This window comes from Pholcus phalangioides, unplaced genomic scaffold (genome assembly GCF_987345545.1).
Source record: "Pholcus phalangioides strain wild (caught in Gottingen) unplaced genomic scaffold, Ppha-v1.0 ptg000017l_1, whole genome shotgun sequence".
Lineage (NCBI taxonomy): Eukaryota > Metazoa > Arthropoda > Arachnida > Araneae > Pholcidae > Pholcus > Pholcus phalangioides.
In genome coordinates, this window is record NW_028301610.1 from 3915700 (window position 1) to 3934718 (window position 19019).

Consider the following 19019-nt stretch of genomic DNA (forward strand, 5'->3'; position numbering starts at 1 on the left):
CCAAAAAACTATAAAAAACGATAATTGTTGTTAAGAAAGCTTTTTCATCGCAGGCCTACGTAATTAGTTGAATCCCATCGCTGATATAAGCTGACGGTTCCATTAATGTGACTCGACTGTGCATCTTGTCCAATGAAAAGAAAAAACCTTTTTTTCTAAATGTAAGTTTAACTTCCATTACATCACTAGATATCTAGTTTAGAGGATATATATAACGTTTGTCCGAAATGTTTCGAAGAAGAAGTAAAAAAAAAAGGATCACGTGCTTATTCCGTATTTTGTTCAACATTGCCAAAAAGGAAAAGAATTTTTCTGGAAAGAAAACGATCACATGACAAATGCTCTTCAACTGCGAACGTGACTATGTCGAAGTCTTATATTTTGCCTTTTAGCGATTCTTTGTTATCTTTTGTGTTCCGTCTTCTTTTCGACCGTGAATAAAGAGCACAACTGTTTAACGGGCGTGTGTTTTCTGGAACTTTTGATGCCCCGATTGTCTTGAAAAGGCTAATTATTTCCTCCAAACGATTGAATTAGGATTGTTTTTCTGAAATTGGAAATTTATAGTTCGGCAATGAGATTCCTCATTCCGAAAACACAAATAAATCCGGATCTTATATATCAATTATATAAAAAATAAGATCACATTTTCTTTTATCCTCCCTCGTTTGTCATAATGCGAATACATACGATCACATTCATACGCTTTCTAATTGACAGTTACTTCAATCAAAAAAGTTAGAATTTTACAAAATTGAATTATTTCTGAGCGTTATATTTGTTCTTTCTGATTCTCCATATTTTGATTTTCAGTGTTTCAAAATGTTCTTAACTTCCTTTTTTTTTATATTAAGCTCTCGATGTCGGACGATTAGTTGATATTTTTGTCTTATTTTGATTTCTATACTTTTAGCATAGATGGCAGCACATAGTATTCTAACCGCAATATCCTTACATTGAGACTAAATTTTCATGCAATAGATGGTGTCACTGTAGACTTGAATTCAAGCCGTCAGTGTTTCTCTAACTTATTATATACAATTTTAGGTTATTACTTATTATTACTTGCTATTTTTAGGGCTGGGAATCGCTTAAAATTTTTAACTGGTTAATCAAAAATGTTTTCCCGGTTAATCGACTGATCAATCGAATTTTAATCGAATATTTACAAAAAATACCTAAACTATTAATTCATACTATAAGAATATATGTTATTCATTTTACGCGCGTATTCGCCAGATATTAACAAATGTGAAAATAGATTGATAAATTAAGGCTAAGCAATTTGGGGGAATTTTCTAACAAAACACGCAACAGTATAATCGAAAGTAGTTTTGAAACCCGTGACTAAACTAATAATAATTGATTTTTTACAAGAACGAAAAGATCAAAGTGAAAAATTTCAGGATTTGACGAATGTATTCAGCTTATTAAATTCGTTCTTGTAAAAAATCAATTATTATTAGTTTAGTCACGGACTTCAAAACTACTTTCGATTATACTGTTGCGTGTTTTGTTAGAAAATTCCCCCAAATGTTAGTTGAAGGTACAGAATGTTGTTCCCTCCAAACGAAAACTGCTGTTCACAGTGGAGACAATAAATTTTAGACCTTGATTAAATATGAAAATGAAATTTCATTGAATCTACTCGTATTTCCCATAGATATGAGATTAGATTAGATATTATTAGATCAAAATATTAATTTAAATATATTAGAATATAGTAATTTATTCACACTGTCATCGATAGGAACATTAACTCATAAGACATCTAAGCGTTTTCGCGTCTAACAAATCAAGTTGATTTCAAACTTTTTTGAATCGAATTTTATTCGGATTAACCAAGTCGATTAACTCAACTAAAATTTTTATTTGCGATCAAAACAATTAATCGATTGCCCGATCCGATTACTCAATTGATCGGCATCACTAGTTATTTTACAACCAAATCTATTCTTTTGCATGGGCATTTAGTAAAATTTAGCCATTTAGTTGCTCTAGTTCATAGTTTCTCAAACTGTTGTTTTTTCATCGCCCCCTCCTTCAGACATTTTTTTTCTCATCGCGCCCCCGACCCAAGCGAACCCATAGGATCCTATATTATACTCATATAGCTTCTATTACCTCCCCCCCGGACCATCGTGTGCGGAAAATTCACCGCCAGCAATTCACTGACAACAATTCACCGCCGGAAAATTCACCGACTAATAATTCACCGACAACAGTTCAATGCGAGTCAGTTAGCGAGGGAGTGAGCGATTGAGTTACAGAGTGAGTGAGTGACCCAGTGAGTGACTGAGTGACCGAGTGAGTCAGTGATTGTGTGACCGAGTGAGTCAGTGATTGAGTGACTGAGTGACCGAGTGAGTAAGTGATTGAGTGACCGAGTGAGTGAGTGACCCTGTGAGTGAGTGACTGAGTGACCGAGTGAGTAAGTGATTGAGTGGGTGAGTGAGTGACCCAGTGAGTGACTGAGTGACCGAGTAAGTAAGTGATTGAGTGACCGAGTGAGTAAGTGATTGAGCGGGTGAGTGAGTGACCCAGTAGTGACTGAGTGACCAATTAAGTGATTGATCGAGTAAGTGATTGATCGAGTCAGTGATTGAGCGAGCGAGTAAATTGGTTAGTGAGTGAATTGGTTGGTTAGTTAGTTTTTAACCTAGTAGTGTCACAAATGATTAAAAAAATCCGATTGTTCCGAAAACGTATTTATGATGAAGTGTACATTTGAAGACACTTGGATCGGGCGTCCTCTTCGTCGTGGTGGTCGTCGTCAGCCGCGCTTTGACATTTGGAACTGCTTTCAAGGAACGCGTAACGATTTACCAACAATTCTATAGAAGGATGGCATCGAGCGTTCCAACAGCAATTATCTGCACACCAGCCACATATATGGAAGTTCATTTGATCATTTGATCATTTTTGTCGCACCACGGTGATTTTCTGCACAAGAGGGCTAATTAGACCGGGACCGACAATTTATTGCCGATTCCGAACGGCAGACTTGTTTTTTTTATACTCATCGAGAGGTTGGTGCGCTAACCCCTCGATGGAGGAACTCCCTGCCGTAGCAATTTTTTGCTGCGGTCAAGTCGCCGTTTTTTGTTGTGTGTACCCCTGTCAGGAAAGTTTTCTGACAAGGACGGGTTGGTTGGTAGGATAGGGGGATGGTAACCCGGTCGATAAGATGCTCGCCTAATGTACCAAAGGATGTTTAGAGGTGTCGCGAGTTCGATACCCGGTTCGTCCTCGTCAGAAAACTTTCCTGACACAGGGGTACAACAAAAAACGGCGACTTGACCGCAGCAAAAAATTGCTACCGCAGGGAATCCCCCATCGAGTGGTTAGCGAACCAACCTCTCGATGAGTATAAAAAACAAGCCTGCCGTTCGGAATCGGCAATAAATTGTAGGTCCCGGTCTAATTAGCCCTCGTGTGCAGAAAAATGGCCGTGGTGCGACAAAAATGATCAAATATATGGAAGTTCATCGGTGCCATAAAAAGGGAACAGAGTTTGAATGAAGTTCGGATGGAGCAAATTGTAAGTGGACAAAACCATCACATTGATTAGGAGAAAGAAATACCGGGACTCTGCGCAGAGATTAAAGAATTTAGTTGATAAGTATCATCAAGGGTGTGACATTAAAGACTATTTGAGAGGTATAGCTCATAATGTATCATTTTAATTATGATATCAATATTTGTGAGAAATGAATATTTTTCTCCCGTTTTTTCTTACATTTGCGTGTTATCTGTTTTTCTAGATTAGTAGATTGGAACCCTTTAACTATAAATACGTAAGGAAGAAAATCATGTCGAAAATTGTTAAATAAATACTGTATGTTTTGAATGAAAATTATGTCAGATATTACTAATTAAATATTGTAGGTTTTGATTGAAAATTACCAATTAAATATGTATGTAATGAAAACTGTGTGAAAATTATCCTTCTAAAATACTACTCTAGCATTGCCCAAAAAGAATGACATTTTTTATATCGTTTTTTGAAGCTGTGGTTGCGTGAGTTTCAGTTTTCGAAAATGTTATTTGTCACCCAAGAGGCTTTATGTCCAAGAATTGGATGTTTAAAACGAGATAATTTCATACGATTTTTGAACTCACGCATATAACTTTAAACAATATGAGGCTATGGCTTTCTTTTACCAGTTTTGCTGATGGAGAAAATCAAACTTATCTTTATATTCACTTTATTCCATTAATTTTTTTTCCAGCATCAGTAGTAGGACCTCTATATTATATGGCCTCTACAAAACGAACTGCGTCGTAGCGAACTAATATGAGGTGGGGATCATACATAATCACCGGTAAATGTTAGAAAATAACTAAAAGAGCTCTAGAACAATATTCTAAAAGTGAAAGCAATGCAGCCAGACTCGGTTATAACGCCGAAATCCCGCGGAATCTTCGATGTCGTTATAACCGAGTTTAACTGGGTTTACGGAAAATTCACCGACAACAATTCACCGCCAGGAAAATTCACCGACCAACAATTCACCGACATGCAATTCACCACTAGGAAAATTCACCGCTAGGAAAATTCACCGACCAACAATTCACCGCCATGCAATTCACCACTAGGAAAATTCACCGACCAACAATTCACCGCCATGCAATTCACCGCTAGGAAAATTCACCGACCAACAATTCACCGACGACATTTCGATGCGAGTCAGTTAGCGAGGGAATGAGCGATTGAGTTACTGAATGAGTGACCCAGTGACCGAGTGAGTGACCCAGTGAGTGACTGAGTGACCGAGTGAGTAAGTGATTCAGTGAGCGAGTGGGTTACTGATTCAATGAGCGAGTAAGTCAGTCCGTGAATGAGTGACCCAGTGAGTGACTGAGTGACCGAGTGAGTAAGTGATTCAGTGAGCGAGTGGGTTACTGATTCAATGAGCGAGTAAGTCAGTCCGTGAATGAGTGACCCAGTGAGTGACTGAGTGACCGAGTGAGTAAGTGATTCAGTGAGCGAGTGGGTTACTGATTCAATGAGCGAGTAAGTCAGTCCGTGAGTGAGTGAGCGAGCGAGCTGCTAAGTGAGTGAGCGATCTAGTGAGTGAGTGATCTATTGAGTGAGTAAGTGCCATATACTAAAGATATGGCGGAAAGTTTAAATAATGACTTTATGAGAAGAAATTCAGATGATACGGATTCGGGTTGCTGTATTTTTTAAATATATGACATCCATATTTATTGTGGGCATCTTTTTCTCGCTGGGCATTTTGCCTGTTGTGGCCTTGTATTTGTATAAATGACAAATTGCTGTTGCCCAATACAAGATAGTATATTCAACAAAATTCCATTAACTCGGTTTTACTCAGAAACTTCTAATGGAATGTTAAAAGGGATAATAACAGAATTAAAAGATAATAAAGTAAGTGTATACGCGATGAATTAACTTCCTAAAAATGCTTAAAATCATCTCCTGTTATCACTTTGATATTATAAAAAAACATCGCTGATCATCAGTAACCAATGGATTTTTTTTATGATGAACTAACTGTTACCCGCGATTTCACGTGATAAACTTTCAGGAATCCCGCCTTAGTGCGTATCTAGTATATGTACTCTATATTTACTATATACGTATATATATACTTCCTATGCAACGGAAATTAGTGACGATTTTTTTATTACGGGAGTCGGTGACGTTTTTTGAGTGATGGAAATCTGTTACGATTTTGGGATCAAGTTTTCATTTAACTCTTGCATATGTCGGGACCCATTTGACACATCGGGACCAAGTTATGTGCATGTACCCAGAGGTTCCCACATCCTACAGCAAGTCCCCTAAGCTGAAATAGATGGCGGGCCCCGAAACCAGCTTTTTTGGGTCCCCGTTACTGGATGTGGGCCCTGGATTTTATTCGTTTTAAAATTGATAAAAATTAAAAATTTTCGTGGCCACTCACAGGGGGTATGTCCGACAAGCCTTCAGGTCGGGGCCCCATGGAAAAGTTGACAGGTTTCATTTCGGGTGTCCCTGGATGAATCTCATTGATTTTTGTTGTTTAACATTGTAAAATTTGCAACACATCGGTAGCCCGAGATAAATCCAGTCAGGGCCCCCACTAAAATTCAACGAATTGGAGTTTGGGGAGCCCCATGGGGAAGTTTTTTGGGGTTACTTGATGAATCACATTTGTTTTTTGTTGCTTTATTATTATAAAATTCGCTTCTTTAGTAAGCTGGTGCTTTCACGTGTCCCTTTCCATAGCACGCTGATGAAGTAGGACGAAATAAACAAGATATGTTGTGAAGAGAAAAGGGGGGGGGGGGGTTGGCCGCCAAAGGTGGTAGGGGGGCAGAGCCCCTAGTACTGTATATAAAATAACATGTCCTGACTGATTCATCATCGCCGAGCCAAAACCGCTGAAGCTGTAAATATCAAATTTTGTGAATAGTTTTTTTCACGACGTAAAGACTCACTACTCACTAAGAAATGGTTTTTCCATATTCGATAACCTAAGGGCGTCATAAGAGGGGGGGGGGGTCAACGTTGAAATCATGCCGAGCCGAAACAGCTGAAGCTATAAATATGACATTAGATCAATATTGTAATATAGACTCATTGAGAAGGGATTTTTCCAAATTCAACCCCCTAAGGGGGGTTTCAAAAGTTATATGGAGCAATCAGCACTGAGCCGAAGTCGCTTAAGCCATAAATATGAAATTTAGTTAGTATTATATTTTATAATGTACATACACACTAAGACAGAATTTCTGAAAGTTCATCTCCCATGGGGGTTATGAGGTGAGAGTAATTTTGAGATTGCAAAATCCACGCGAGCGAAGCCGCGGATAACAACTCGTAATAAAATATAATGCTTACTAAATTTTATATTTATGGCTTCAGTGATATTTCAGCTCAGTGAATTACTCCATATAACTTTTGAACCCCCCCCCCCTTTATTAGGCGGGTTGAATTTTGACATTTGACTTACAGTCTTAGACTTAAAACGAACATTCGATTATGTTGATTTAAATATTCTAACAAATAAAAACACTTCTCAGCAGGCAAATGAGGTAATGTACTATATTGGTTTAAAACATATTACTACAATAGGAAACAAGCTGCCATAATAAATGGTAAAATCAGCACATTTCAAATATAATGAAAGGAGTCCCACAAGGATCGGCCCTTGGGTCATAATTATTTCTAGTTTATATTAATGATTTATGTAAAATGAAGTAGAACGGTAAAATAATTTCATTCGCAGATGACACAAGCCTATATGTTGAAGACGGGGTTGGATTTAGAGCTCGCTGTTGGTAGGGGTGATTTTGCAAATCTTTAAAATTCTAGTCTAAGCATCGGGGACCACATGTCCTGCATTTTGTCTCGTATTTTCCGTGACAGTCCGGTTTTTCTGTTTTTTCTTCTCCATCCAGACTTTTTCAAAAATGTCACGGTTTTACTCGTTTATAGTCGAAGTTTTCTTGAATTTGTTGTTTAATTTTTTGTTGCAATATTACCATATAGAAGTTCCGAAAATTTCATAAAATATCACAGTATTTTAAATACAGTTAAACTCGGTTATAACGATATCGAAGATTCCGCGGGATTTCGGCGTTATAACCGAGTCTGGCTGTATTGCTTTCACTTTTAGAATATTGTTCTAGAGCTCTTTTAGTTATTTTCTAACATTTACCGGTGATTATGTATGATCCCCACCTCATATTAGTTCGCTACGACGCAGTTCGTTTTGTAGAGGCCATATAATATAGAGGTCCTACTACTGATGCTGGAAAAAAAATTAATGGAATAAAGTGAATATAAAGATAAGTTTGATTTTCTCCATCAGCAAAACTGGTAAAAGAAAGCCATAGCCTTATATTGTTTAAAGTTATATGCGTGAGTTCAAAAATCGTATGAAATTATCTCGTTTTAAACATCCAATTCTTGGACATAAAACCTCTTGGGTGACAAATAACATTTTCGAAAACAAACTCACGGAACCACAGCTTCAAGAAACGATATAAAAAATGGCATTCTTTTTGGGCAATGTTAGAGTAGTATTTTAGAAGGATAATTTTCACACAGCTTTCATTACATGCATATTTAATTGGTAATTTTCAATCAAAACCTACAATATTTAATTGGTAATATCTGACATAATTTTCATTCAAAACATACAGTATTTATTTAACAATTTTCGACATGATTTTCTTCCTTACGTATTTATAGTTAAAGGGTTCCAATCTACTAATCTAGAAAAACAGATAACACGCAAATGTAAGAAAAAACGGGAGAAAAATATTCATTTCTCACAAATATTGATATCATAATTAAAATGATACATTATGAGCTATACCTCTCAAATAGTCTTTAATGTCACACCCTTGATGATACTTATCAACTAAATTCTTTAATCTCTGCGCAGAGTCCCGGTATTTCTTTCTCCTAATCAATGTGATGGTTTTGTCCACTTACAATTTGCTCCATCCGAACTTCATTCAAACTCTGTTCCCTTTTTATGGCACCGATGAACTTCCATATATGTGGCTGGTGTGCAGATAATTGCTGTTGGAACGCTCGATGCCATCCTTCTATAGAATTGTTGGTTTTAGGGAAATCGTTACGCGATCAATCACTTACTCACTCGGTCACTCCATCACTAACTCGGTCACTCCATCACTAACTCGGTCACTCCATCACTAACTCGGTCACTGGATCAATCACTCGGTCACTGGATCAATCACTCGGTCACTCAATCACTGACTCGGTCACTGGATCAATCACTCGGTCACTCGCTCAATCACTTACTCACTGGGTCACTCACTCACTCGGTCACTCAGTCACTTACTTACTCGGTCACTCAATCACTTACTTACTCGGTCACTCACTCAATCACTTACTCACTCGGTCACTCAGTGACTCACTGGGTCACTCAATCACTTACCCACTCGGTCACTCAGTCACTCACTGGGTCACTCACTCACTCGGTCACTCGCTCACTGGGTCACTCGGTCACTCAATCACTGACTTGGTCACTGGATCAATCACTCGGTCACTCAATCACTGACTCGGTCACTGGATCAATCACTCGGTCACTCGCTCAATCACTCGGTCATTCAATCACTGACTCGGTCACTCAATCACTGACTCGGTCACTCAATCACTGACTCGGTCACTGGATCAATCACTGACTCGGTCACTGGATCAATCACTCGGTCACTCGCTCAATCACTTACTCACTCGGTCACTCACTCACCTGGGTCACTCGGTCACTCAGTCACTCACTCACTCACTGGGTCACTCACTCTCTCAGTAACTCAATCGCTCACTCCCTCGCTAACTGACTCGCATTGAACTGTCGTCGGTGAATTGCTAGTCGGTGAATTTTCCTAGCGGTGAATTGCATGGCGGTGAATTGTTGGTCGGTGAACTGTTGGTCGGTGAATTTTCCGGCGGTGAATTGTTGTCGGTGAATTGCTGGCGGTGAATTTTCCGGACACGAGCCCTCACGCGTGAAATTTTTTTTCTTACAAAACATATTAACTAGTGGGGGCCCACCTGTTAACATGTTGAAAAAAGGCTTGTCTCAGAATATTTCTTCCATTAAGCCCTAACTTTCATTAGTTTTGGAATTATTTATTTCATTAATTACAAATTTTCTTCAGTTCTGGGATTGGATGGTTTGCCTGGTCGCAAATCATTGGGGGCTATGAAAAAAACGGAACATTGACTATGTACCAGACCAGAATTAAATATATCTTCCCGGGCCAACTGCGGGCTTGTACCATTGACTCTGTACCTTTTCATTTCAATTTTAACTGCTTGAAAAAAACTTAAAATTTTATCAGTTTATAGACGACAAAAACGGGCCGCTGTGGTGGTCGAGTGGTCATAGTGACGAACTCGCATCGCGGGGAGCCTCACTATAGTGGTGGTCGGCTGAAGTTGGTTCCCAACTTCAAGGCGCAAATGCAAGCCGATCTCCCTGTTCTCTTGCCACAGAGAGCAACACTCCTACAAATATTCAGTCATTACACTTAACTCACTTCACTTCTGAGATATAGATGGCAGCACTAAAAAATCATACGCAACACTACATACGCACTCAGACGGTTCGGTACACATACTTACACTTCCGGCACAACTCACTAGGTAGTAAATTGCCTATGGCGATAGACCTGAGTTGTGCTCAGCTTGAAAAAAAAAAAAAGACGACAAAAACACTATATAGTTTTTTCTTACTTTTATTTCTTTGCAGGTTTCTACTCTGACATAACGTACAGGTAGATTTGAAAACTGAGAAAGGAGGGCGGCTGCGTACACTCTTGGTTACGTAATTTCCGCAATAGATGGCGCCACTAAAATGACAGAAAAAGAATTCTATTAACAATCAGACTACTATTTTCTATATTTATGAATAGAACATGTAACACTGCCCTCCCTCACAGGGGTCTTAACAATATCAGATCTCCTCCTGGCAAAATGATTTTTCTCTGCCCACACTTATCCAGAAATACCTACAACTAAATTTACATACTCACTCAAATATTTGGTCAGATCTCATTTTCATGATGCCCTTTGCACTTGAGGCCCGGGTGGGCCCATGCATTAAGATGTGGGTGGCACTGTCTTCCCTCTCCACCTCAGTACACAGCTTTACCTCTTGGTGAGCGAACAATGGTATTCTCAATATGGATGTTGCAGTTTTATTCTTTCATAGCTGCTCTTCGAACTGTCTTTATGATATTATTCTATTTTACCGCACGCCAACACCGGTCATATATCGCCATACGGCAATTTCCAACCAGTGAAGCTCGGTGGGAAATGGAGGTACCATCGGTGGTCACCCCAGGTTCGGCAGGTAAAGAACCTGCTTCTGACGTTCTCTGCGTGGATTCGAACCCGCGCGTGGATCTTGATTTTAACCTTGATAGTGGAAGACGAGCATCTTACCACTGCGACACTCGGACGCTGCCTGGAGCTGGGCCATGGTTATTAGAATAGCGTCTGCCCTGCTTGGAAGCATCTTGCTGCTTTCTTATATTCTGGGAATTTCGACGGGGAGGGTGACAGTGTTGTTTTCCACCATGGCCTACGTCTCCTGAGACGAACCAGCTTATATCCCCTAGTGAGCCATGGTTGGTCTGGAGGTGACTGTTATACATGTGTGGAAAAAATACACACAAACACTCATATCAATAATTCAGAGTGAAAAAAATGAAAAAAACAATTCACCAGAAAAAAAAGAAAAATGATTCCAGAAACCTGAAAAGGAGGACAAAAGGGTGAATTTTCTAAAACATAAGGAGGACGCTTAAAAGGACATGAAAAAGGAGGTCATCTGATATGAGGACGTGTGCCAGAGACCTGAGTGGTGCAAATTTACGCTTTTTGGGTTTATGAGCTGGTTGTATCCCTTATTTTGCTAAGTCTTGCCAGAAACGCGCGAATGTGTACGACTTATTAACCCTTTGAGGCAGTGGTTCCCAAGCTTTTTTTCCTTTCCGCACAGCCAGAGCACAATTTGTGACAGCCTGCATAAAATACTACCTGTGATGTATCTGATAGAATGAATCCTTTACTAAGTGGGGTATACTTGTACAACCAAGGGAAGGATCGGCTTCGGATTTATATTCAAACTGTTCAATTGTAATGTTGATTTAATTTTCTTTTCAGTTGCTTCAGCTCTCTTCTGAAAACATATCGTTTGTCATCCGAAATTCAGACTACGAAATTCTGTATTTCCTCAAACGATAGAATAAAATTCGAGATTCCACAAACTTACAAATTACTTTCAACATGGTTGGCCTGCCACCTCTTCGTGAAGACCCATCAATTTTCAACCAGTTTATAAGCGCTGGCCTAGCTGGATGTATTGCAGATATCATTTCTTTTCCTTTGGATCTTGGTGAAGTTCGAATTCAGGTTATTTTTTTCTGTGAAGGAAAAACACGTTAAACTCATAAATTTAATTTCACCTACAGCCTACGAAACGCCGCCGAACAGACAAATGTGCCTGCAGTGTGGTGGGTACTCCAGTTCACTATGCCACAGAGTGCAAATTTACAAAACATCTACACATGTCAAATAATTTCGAAAACAATAGAAAACAATGGCTCACACAAATAATCAAAAACAAAAACACAACATGACTTGCAAACGGTTTCCGGGTTATTAGGCCATGGTCTAGGAGATTCTTCCTGACGTTTCGCCTACATGTGTGGCAGGCATCATCTGAGGTTATTTGGACGTAAGTCTCCGCGGCAAGCGAGTTGTCATTGACTTGTTCTCTATATGCACTTCTGAGACTTGATCGGCCGCAGAAGAACCACATTGGTTGGCTTGTGGGGATGTATTCTGCGCTGATTGGCTGCAAGTGGTGTCTGGCGGCGCACCCTTAAGATACTATTTTAACAACGGTCCAGCTTGCTCCAGGATAATATGAAAAAGGCAGTCCGAAAAACAACTCTGGAAGAACAAACTGCAATATTCATTTTAAGGACATTGTTTGCTCACCAACAGCAAGTGCCGCATACTGAATTTGGAGGAAGGGTAAGTCAGTGTGTTGCTTCTTCCATTCAGAAATAAAGAAAATAGGATGCAAACAACCCTAAATGCTGATTCCTATAGCGAAATCGTCTCTGGTAGAAAAGCAACACTTCCGTAGGAAGAAAACCCTCTAAGGATAGAGCGTAACAAAAGGCTATGAAATAATGTTATCATCATTAATTCGCAGATGATGTGAAGCTAATGGGGGTAATCGGGAATTAAAACGATACAGAGTTGCTCCACACCAACTAAACAGGATTGCAGCATGGGCAAATGAATGGAGCATGACGTTTAGCGTTGATAAGTGCATGGTCGCTCATTTTGGTTCAAACTACCCACGGTTCTTTTACGAGTTGAATGGTGTCACTAACTAAGGTCAGCGATTTGGGAATTCTCATTGACGAGCGGCTTAGGTTTTCTGAACATTATTCAGCGGTGGTCAAAACAGCGAATAGAATGCTTGGTCTCATTTTCAAAAAAGTCTCTTCGCGTTCTCCTAAAGTCATTCTTCCGCTTTTTCGAGGCTTAGTTCGTCCTGGACCGGAGTATGCTGTAAGGTTTTGGAGACCTTACCTACAGAGGGACATAGACTTGGTTGAAGGGGTGCAGAGAGGAGCTATGCGTGTCCTTATTGGTACACGGGGCTTGAGTTATGAAGAGAGACTTCATTTTTTGAATATGTTTACATTGAATGAACGCAGGTGTCGAGGAGATATGATCGAAGTATTCAAAATTTTCAATGGGATGGATAGGATGGACCATGAACTTTTAGTACACCGCCAATCGACTGCTTTTACATGGGGACACCAGTATCGATTGGTGAGGGAAAATGCAAGGTTATGGTGTCGCAGGGAATTTTTCTCTAATAGGGTTGTTAATAAATGGAATAGCTTACCCCCGGAAGTAGTAAATTCTAACACAATTGACACGTTTAAAAAGAAATACGATAAACATGTTGGGGTAAATCGAGAAGCTATCCATACTTAGAATAAGACAACCATAAATACATTATTTACATGATGAAATACTATAGTATTTTATCACGTGTATACATTGTTTATAATTTTTAATTGGGTTGCTGTATTTTTGAAATATATGACATCCATATTTGTTATGGGCATCTTTTTGTCAGCCACCTCGTTCGGCATTTTCCCTGTTGTGGCGTTGTATTTGTATTTGTATCATGGCCTCTACAAGGGTGGGGTGAGGCTGACAGGGCTTCAGCACTGGGGACCCGGGACGATTCTCGTCATTTTTTTTTTGTTTTTCACGCTATAAATTCACTATAAAGGAACATGTGAAACATCTGGTCTGGGGGACCTTTGGTGAGCCCAGCCTAGGGGGCCTGCTCCAGGAAGTGGAGGGACCATGGCTATCACTTATCAGATAACTGAGAAAAAAGGACGATGCACGCGCACCCTTGGTAACGTAACTTTTCCCAATTTTTACAACAGACAGTGCCACTGTAGTGACAAAAAAAATGCTTCGTGGGAAATTCCCTATATTCATGGGAAAATTTGGCCAAAATTGATTCCTGTGGGAAATTTCTAAGCTTTTGTGGAAAGTTTTGGCATTTCATGAAACAAAGGAACGATTTGAATTTTTTTATATAAATTTAATGCAATAATTTTCTTAATGTTGAATTCTAGACTACTTAACCGAGTATGCACACATCCCTTTGCGGAATTTTAATACAGTAAGTTCTTAACTAGTACAATAATTAAGAAAGGGAGTACTGAGGATTGTTAGTTAGGGAGTGGCATCATGTGTAAACTGAAACACTAAAAAATGCGGAATTAAAAAAATTATAAATTCAAATTTTGTTTTTTCATTTAATTAAAAAAACAGCATTTCATTTTTAACAAAATAGAGCACAAAACGATTTGTAAAGTTCAGTTCCCATGCCGGGTATGGAACCCGAGACTCCTGGGTGAAAGCCAGAAATCCTAACCCGCCTCTCCCATGATACCACATGGGAGGGGCTCATGGTAACTCAACGGAAACGGAATTGGATAAACAAATTTGGATTTTTCAATTTACCCAAACTCGGGAAGAAATAGGCCTACTTATTTTGGAGAGTTTTATATTTCTACTTATCTTATTATCTCTCATTCATACACACACACACACACACACACACACACACACACACATTCATTTCGTTTAATTTATTAATTTCTCTTTATTTCATTCATCCTTAGGGTTATCAGATTCGAAAAATGGTGAGCGCTCGCACCCTTAGTAACTTCACTTTTCCAATTTCCACAACAGATGGCACCACTATTAGCGAGACTAGAGTTACTAGATTATAAAACTGAGAAAGTAGTAAGCCTGCACACGCACCCTTACTTAGGGTTACCAGATCCGAAGGCTGAGAAAGAAGGACGTTTGTGCACGTGCCCTGAGTGACGTCACTTATCCCAATTTTCTCAATAGATGTCGTTATTATTCCGACAAATAAAACCGGCCGAAACAATAATTTTTCCGAACTCTAAAACAAAACCGCTAAAAAAAGCATACACAGAAAAATTTCTGAGAATGCCGACGGGTATTTGTGAATGCGTATAGGGAAAAAAGCACAAAAGCACGTATCAATGAAGAAATATACAGTGTGTTTCAAAGTGGAGAAGAAATTTTCCCTAGAAAAAAATGAAAAGTAATTCCGGAAACCTGAAAAAGAGGAAAAAAAGGCGAATTCTCCAAAATGTAAGAGGATGCTTCAACGCAAAATGAGGACGGTTGGTAACCCCACCCTTGCATAAGGCACTTTTCCAACTTTCACACCAGATGGCATTACTATACTAACAAAAAAAGCGCCACCACAAAAATTTTTCCCAATTATGTTTTTTCCCAACATATGTTTTTTCCCAATTATGTTTTTTCCCAACATATGTTTTTTCCCAACATATGTTTGTCTTTTGTTATATTAAAAAAGAAAAGCCGGAGCATAAAAACTTATGGCACCCCTACGGCATCATCTATAAACGGAAACAGTAAAAAAAGGACGCTGCCGAGTATAAAATTAAATTCAAATTTTATTTTTACATTTAATCAGAAAAAAAGTAATTTCCTTTAAAAAATAAAATTGGGACCGAAGTCATTCGCATATTCGAAGTCGGATATTACGTGCTGTACCTAATCATGTTTGAATGACATAACTCTATAAGACTAGTATATTGTGGGATTTCGGAATATTTAATTTCATTCTTGGGCTGTGTATATATATATATACGGGGTGATTATAAAAAAACTATCCCGACATATGGGCCCCTAACTATCATACCATTCACAGAAACTGAATGAAATTTTGGCATAAGGTATTTTGATGTATGCGCTCAAGAATGATATGGAAAACAACAGTGTCCCTCTAACAGTTACGGTTACAGTGAGAAAATTTCGAAAATATCAAATGGCAACACCAAGTTTTTTGTATTGAAATGCGATCTCCATACTGAAAAACACTAAATAGCGTTGGAATGGCACCTGTAGCACGAAAATCCCCGGAGCTGGGCAAGGAAAAAGGACTTTGCCGTGCACCAGAGCATTAATGTTCGTTTCATTCGTCACACCGTTTGAGATCCCAGCCTGATTAGTCCTCCACAAGGTCATGTGGAAAATTTGTATAAAATGCTTTATTTTATGCTGCTTCTCTGTCCTTATTGGTTGTCCTCACTTTTAGCCTATCTACCGCCGGTGATTTTCATGCTACAGTTGCCGTTCGAACGCTATTTAGGGTTTTTCACAGTGGAGATCGCATTCCAATACAAAAAACTTAATGTTGCCATTTGATATTTTCGAAATTTTCTCACTGTAACCGTAACTGTTAGAGTGACACTGTTGTTTTCCATATCATTCTTGAGCGCATACATCAAAATACCTTATGCCAAAATTTCATTCAGTTTCTGTGAATGGTATGATAGTTAGGGGCCCATATGTCGGGATAGTTTTTTTATAATCACCCTGTATATATATTGGCGTTAAAAATATTAATATTTAAATTTTTTTTTGAGTGACCCATAATAATTCCGTCGGATATTTTTATACTTTCATGCAAATTTTAGCGAGTAGAATTAGTGGTGATTTTTCATCCTTCCGACGCTTTCCTTATCAGTAAGTTTCACAGTAATTAAAATACAGGGCGTCCATAATTAAAAAGACCTTATTTTGAAGTAGCATACAGGCGAAACCAGTCGCATCAGAAACTTGTGAAATTTTGTGGAGTACTTCATGAAGTGATGGGAATTTGTGTCGGGGAAAAAATTAGTTGCACGTGTCGAAACCAGAGAGCGCTTTATTAAGAAATGACTCATTTAGGCAAACGTTTACAATTTTAACAATTGTTAATCACTTTACAATCGATACTGCAACAAAACATGCTCCACGTGATGGCCATCATTTTCACATACCACGTGAAATCGCAAGATGGCATGTTCCACAACTGAACGAAGTGTGTGCGGGGAAATGTTCAGCACGCGTAGGTGGCTGCCTTTATGGTTAGGTAAAGTTCTTCGATTGTCACGACTTAGGCGTGACTCAAACGCCCCTAAAGCCAAAAATCGCATGGGATCGGGGAGGCCATGATTAGGGAAGTGCTGGCTGATGACACGTTCTTCTGTAAAATGTGTTTTAAGAACATTTTCTTAGCACACACTGCAATGTGTGGAGGACCTTCGTCTTGCATAAAGATTATGTCTTCAAGACAGTGACGTGCTTGCAGAGCGGGAACAATTTCGTTCTGTAGCAGCAATGCATATCGTTTCCCGGTGACCGAATTTGTCACTGGACGTGTAGAACGTAACTCCTCATAGAAGTAGGAATCGAGAATAGATGATGCCGTAAATCCACACCATACCGTCACTTTCGGTGAATGCAACGGAACCACTAAGATAGCGTGCGGATTTTCTGGTTCCCAAATTCGGCAGTTGTGAGTATTGACTGTACCATCCAAGTGAAGATGCGCTTCGTCTGTACAGAGGATATTCCAAGGCCATTCTGAATCGACCTAAACGCGAGCTAGAAACTGCAGTGAGAACCGGTGTCGAGCGTCATAATCATGTGAAAGCAACCGCTGCACAAGTGAAAGTTCGTACGGATAATATCGGAGGATATTCCGTATGATCTTATGGACAGTTGAACGTGGCCTATCCAATGCCTGTGCTACACGCCTGACACTACGAGAATTTGAAGCTCTGTCCTCTTCCACCTGAAGCGAAACGTCCTGCACTGCGTCTATAGAAACAGATTTTCTTGCAGGACGAACAGCCAACGATTCTGTGCTTTCAAATTTCGTTACCACTCCGAAGGCTTATAACATTCGTTGGACCTTTTCGAATTCTCTTCCAAGTCCGTAGAGCAGTTAGGCCGATATTACACTATAAAAGTTTGATAAAATCCCTTTTATAAAACTTGAAAAATCTAACCAATAAGGGTATTGGTTACATTCTAGAAAATGCAACCGGTGACCTTATTGGTTACATTTTTCAAGTTTTACAAAATAATTTTTATCAAACTTTTATAGTGTAATACCGGCCTTACTGCGGAATTGCTCTGTTTTGGTAAAACGATTTGATCAAGAAAGAGCGATTCGTAAACTTATCGTGATTGTGAGCAGCAAACACATTGAGAAACAAAATCTCCGCGAATGTTTCTAGGTTTCGTAATAGCTGCTGCGTGACATCATATAAATTTACATGTTTACTACAGGTATTCAAAGTGAAACGCCCTCTGGTGGCGACATGTGCAACTAATGTTTTCCCCGAAACAAATTCTCGTCACACGCATGAAGTCCTCCACAAAATTTCACACTTTTCTGATGACTGGTTTCGCCTGTAGGCTACTTTAAAATAGGGTATTTTAATTATGGACTTCCTGTACGTACTTGATTGCACATTTGTATCAGTAGATGGTAGCGCGTACATTCGTTTTTAAGGCGTCGGGAAATTTGCTTAAAATGGAAAATTTTGCTGGCAGAGGTGTACATCACTGCTATACAACACAATATAATTATATTGTATTGCATACAATACAACACAATTATTATATCGTATAATAACAACAATTATTGTAGTATTGAAATTGAAACATATCTCGACGTTTTGACAATGTTAGACATGAGTTGGTGCAAAAAAAAAAGACATTCATTTATTACATTTATTGGCATTTATGAAAGCTTCCACGGTAGGGTTATCAGACGTACTCCTTTAGGAGGACATGTCTTGGGACGTCTTAAGAGCACCATAGGCTCCCGGGCCAAGTTATTTTACTGAGGCACAACCAAGCAAATTTAAATGCGTACTGCTCGAATATTTCAACTACAATTTTTGTGAGATCCCTTTCAGTACGCGGTTGGGCCCATGCATTAAGACGGCACTGGGCATGTCATGTCATTTCAAACCTAAAATATATATATTTCTTGTATCTTTCTCCAAACATTTTTACACGCTTTCACCAAAAATACAAGAACCCAAGTTGCACGGCCTAGGCGGCTAGG

The 19019-nt window shown here is 39.0% G+C and overlaps 1 long non-coding RNA gene across 1 annotated transcript in view; it reads right to left on the reverse strand.

Moving 5' to 3' along the window:
* The window catches only part of LOC149072121 (uncharacterized), a 47872-nt gene that overhangs the window by 13577 nt on the left and 15276 nt on the right, over positions 1 to 19019 (reverse strand). Inside the window, exons 2-3 of the long non-coding RNA XR_016194335.1 lie at positions 11766 to 11916; positions 10223 to 10338 (exon numbers count right to left, since the gene is read on the reverse strand). This is a non-coding gene — a long non-coding RNA (uncharacterized LOC149072121). The remainder of the gene's footprint in view (positions 1 to 10222; positions 10339 to 11765; positions 11917 to 19019) is intronic.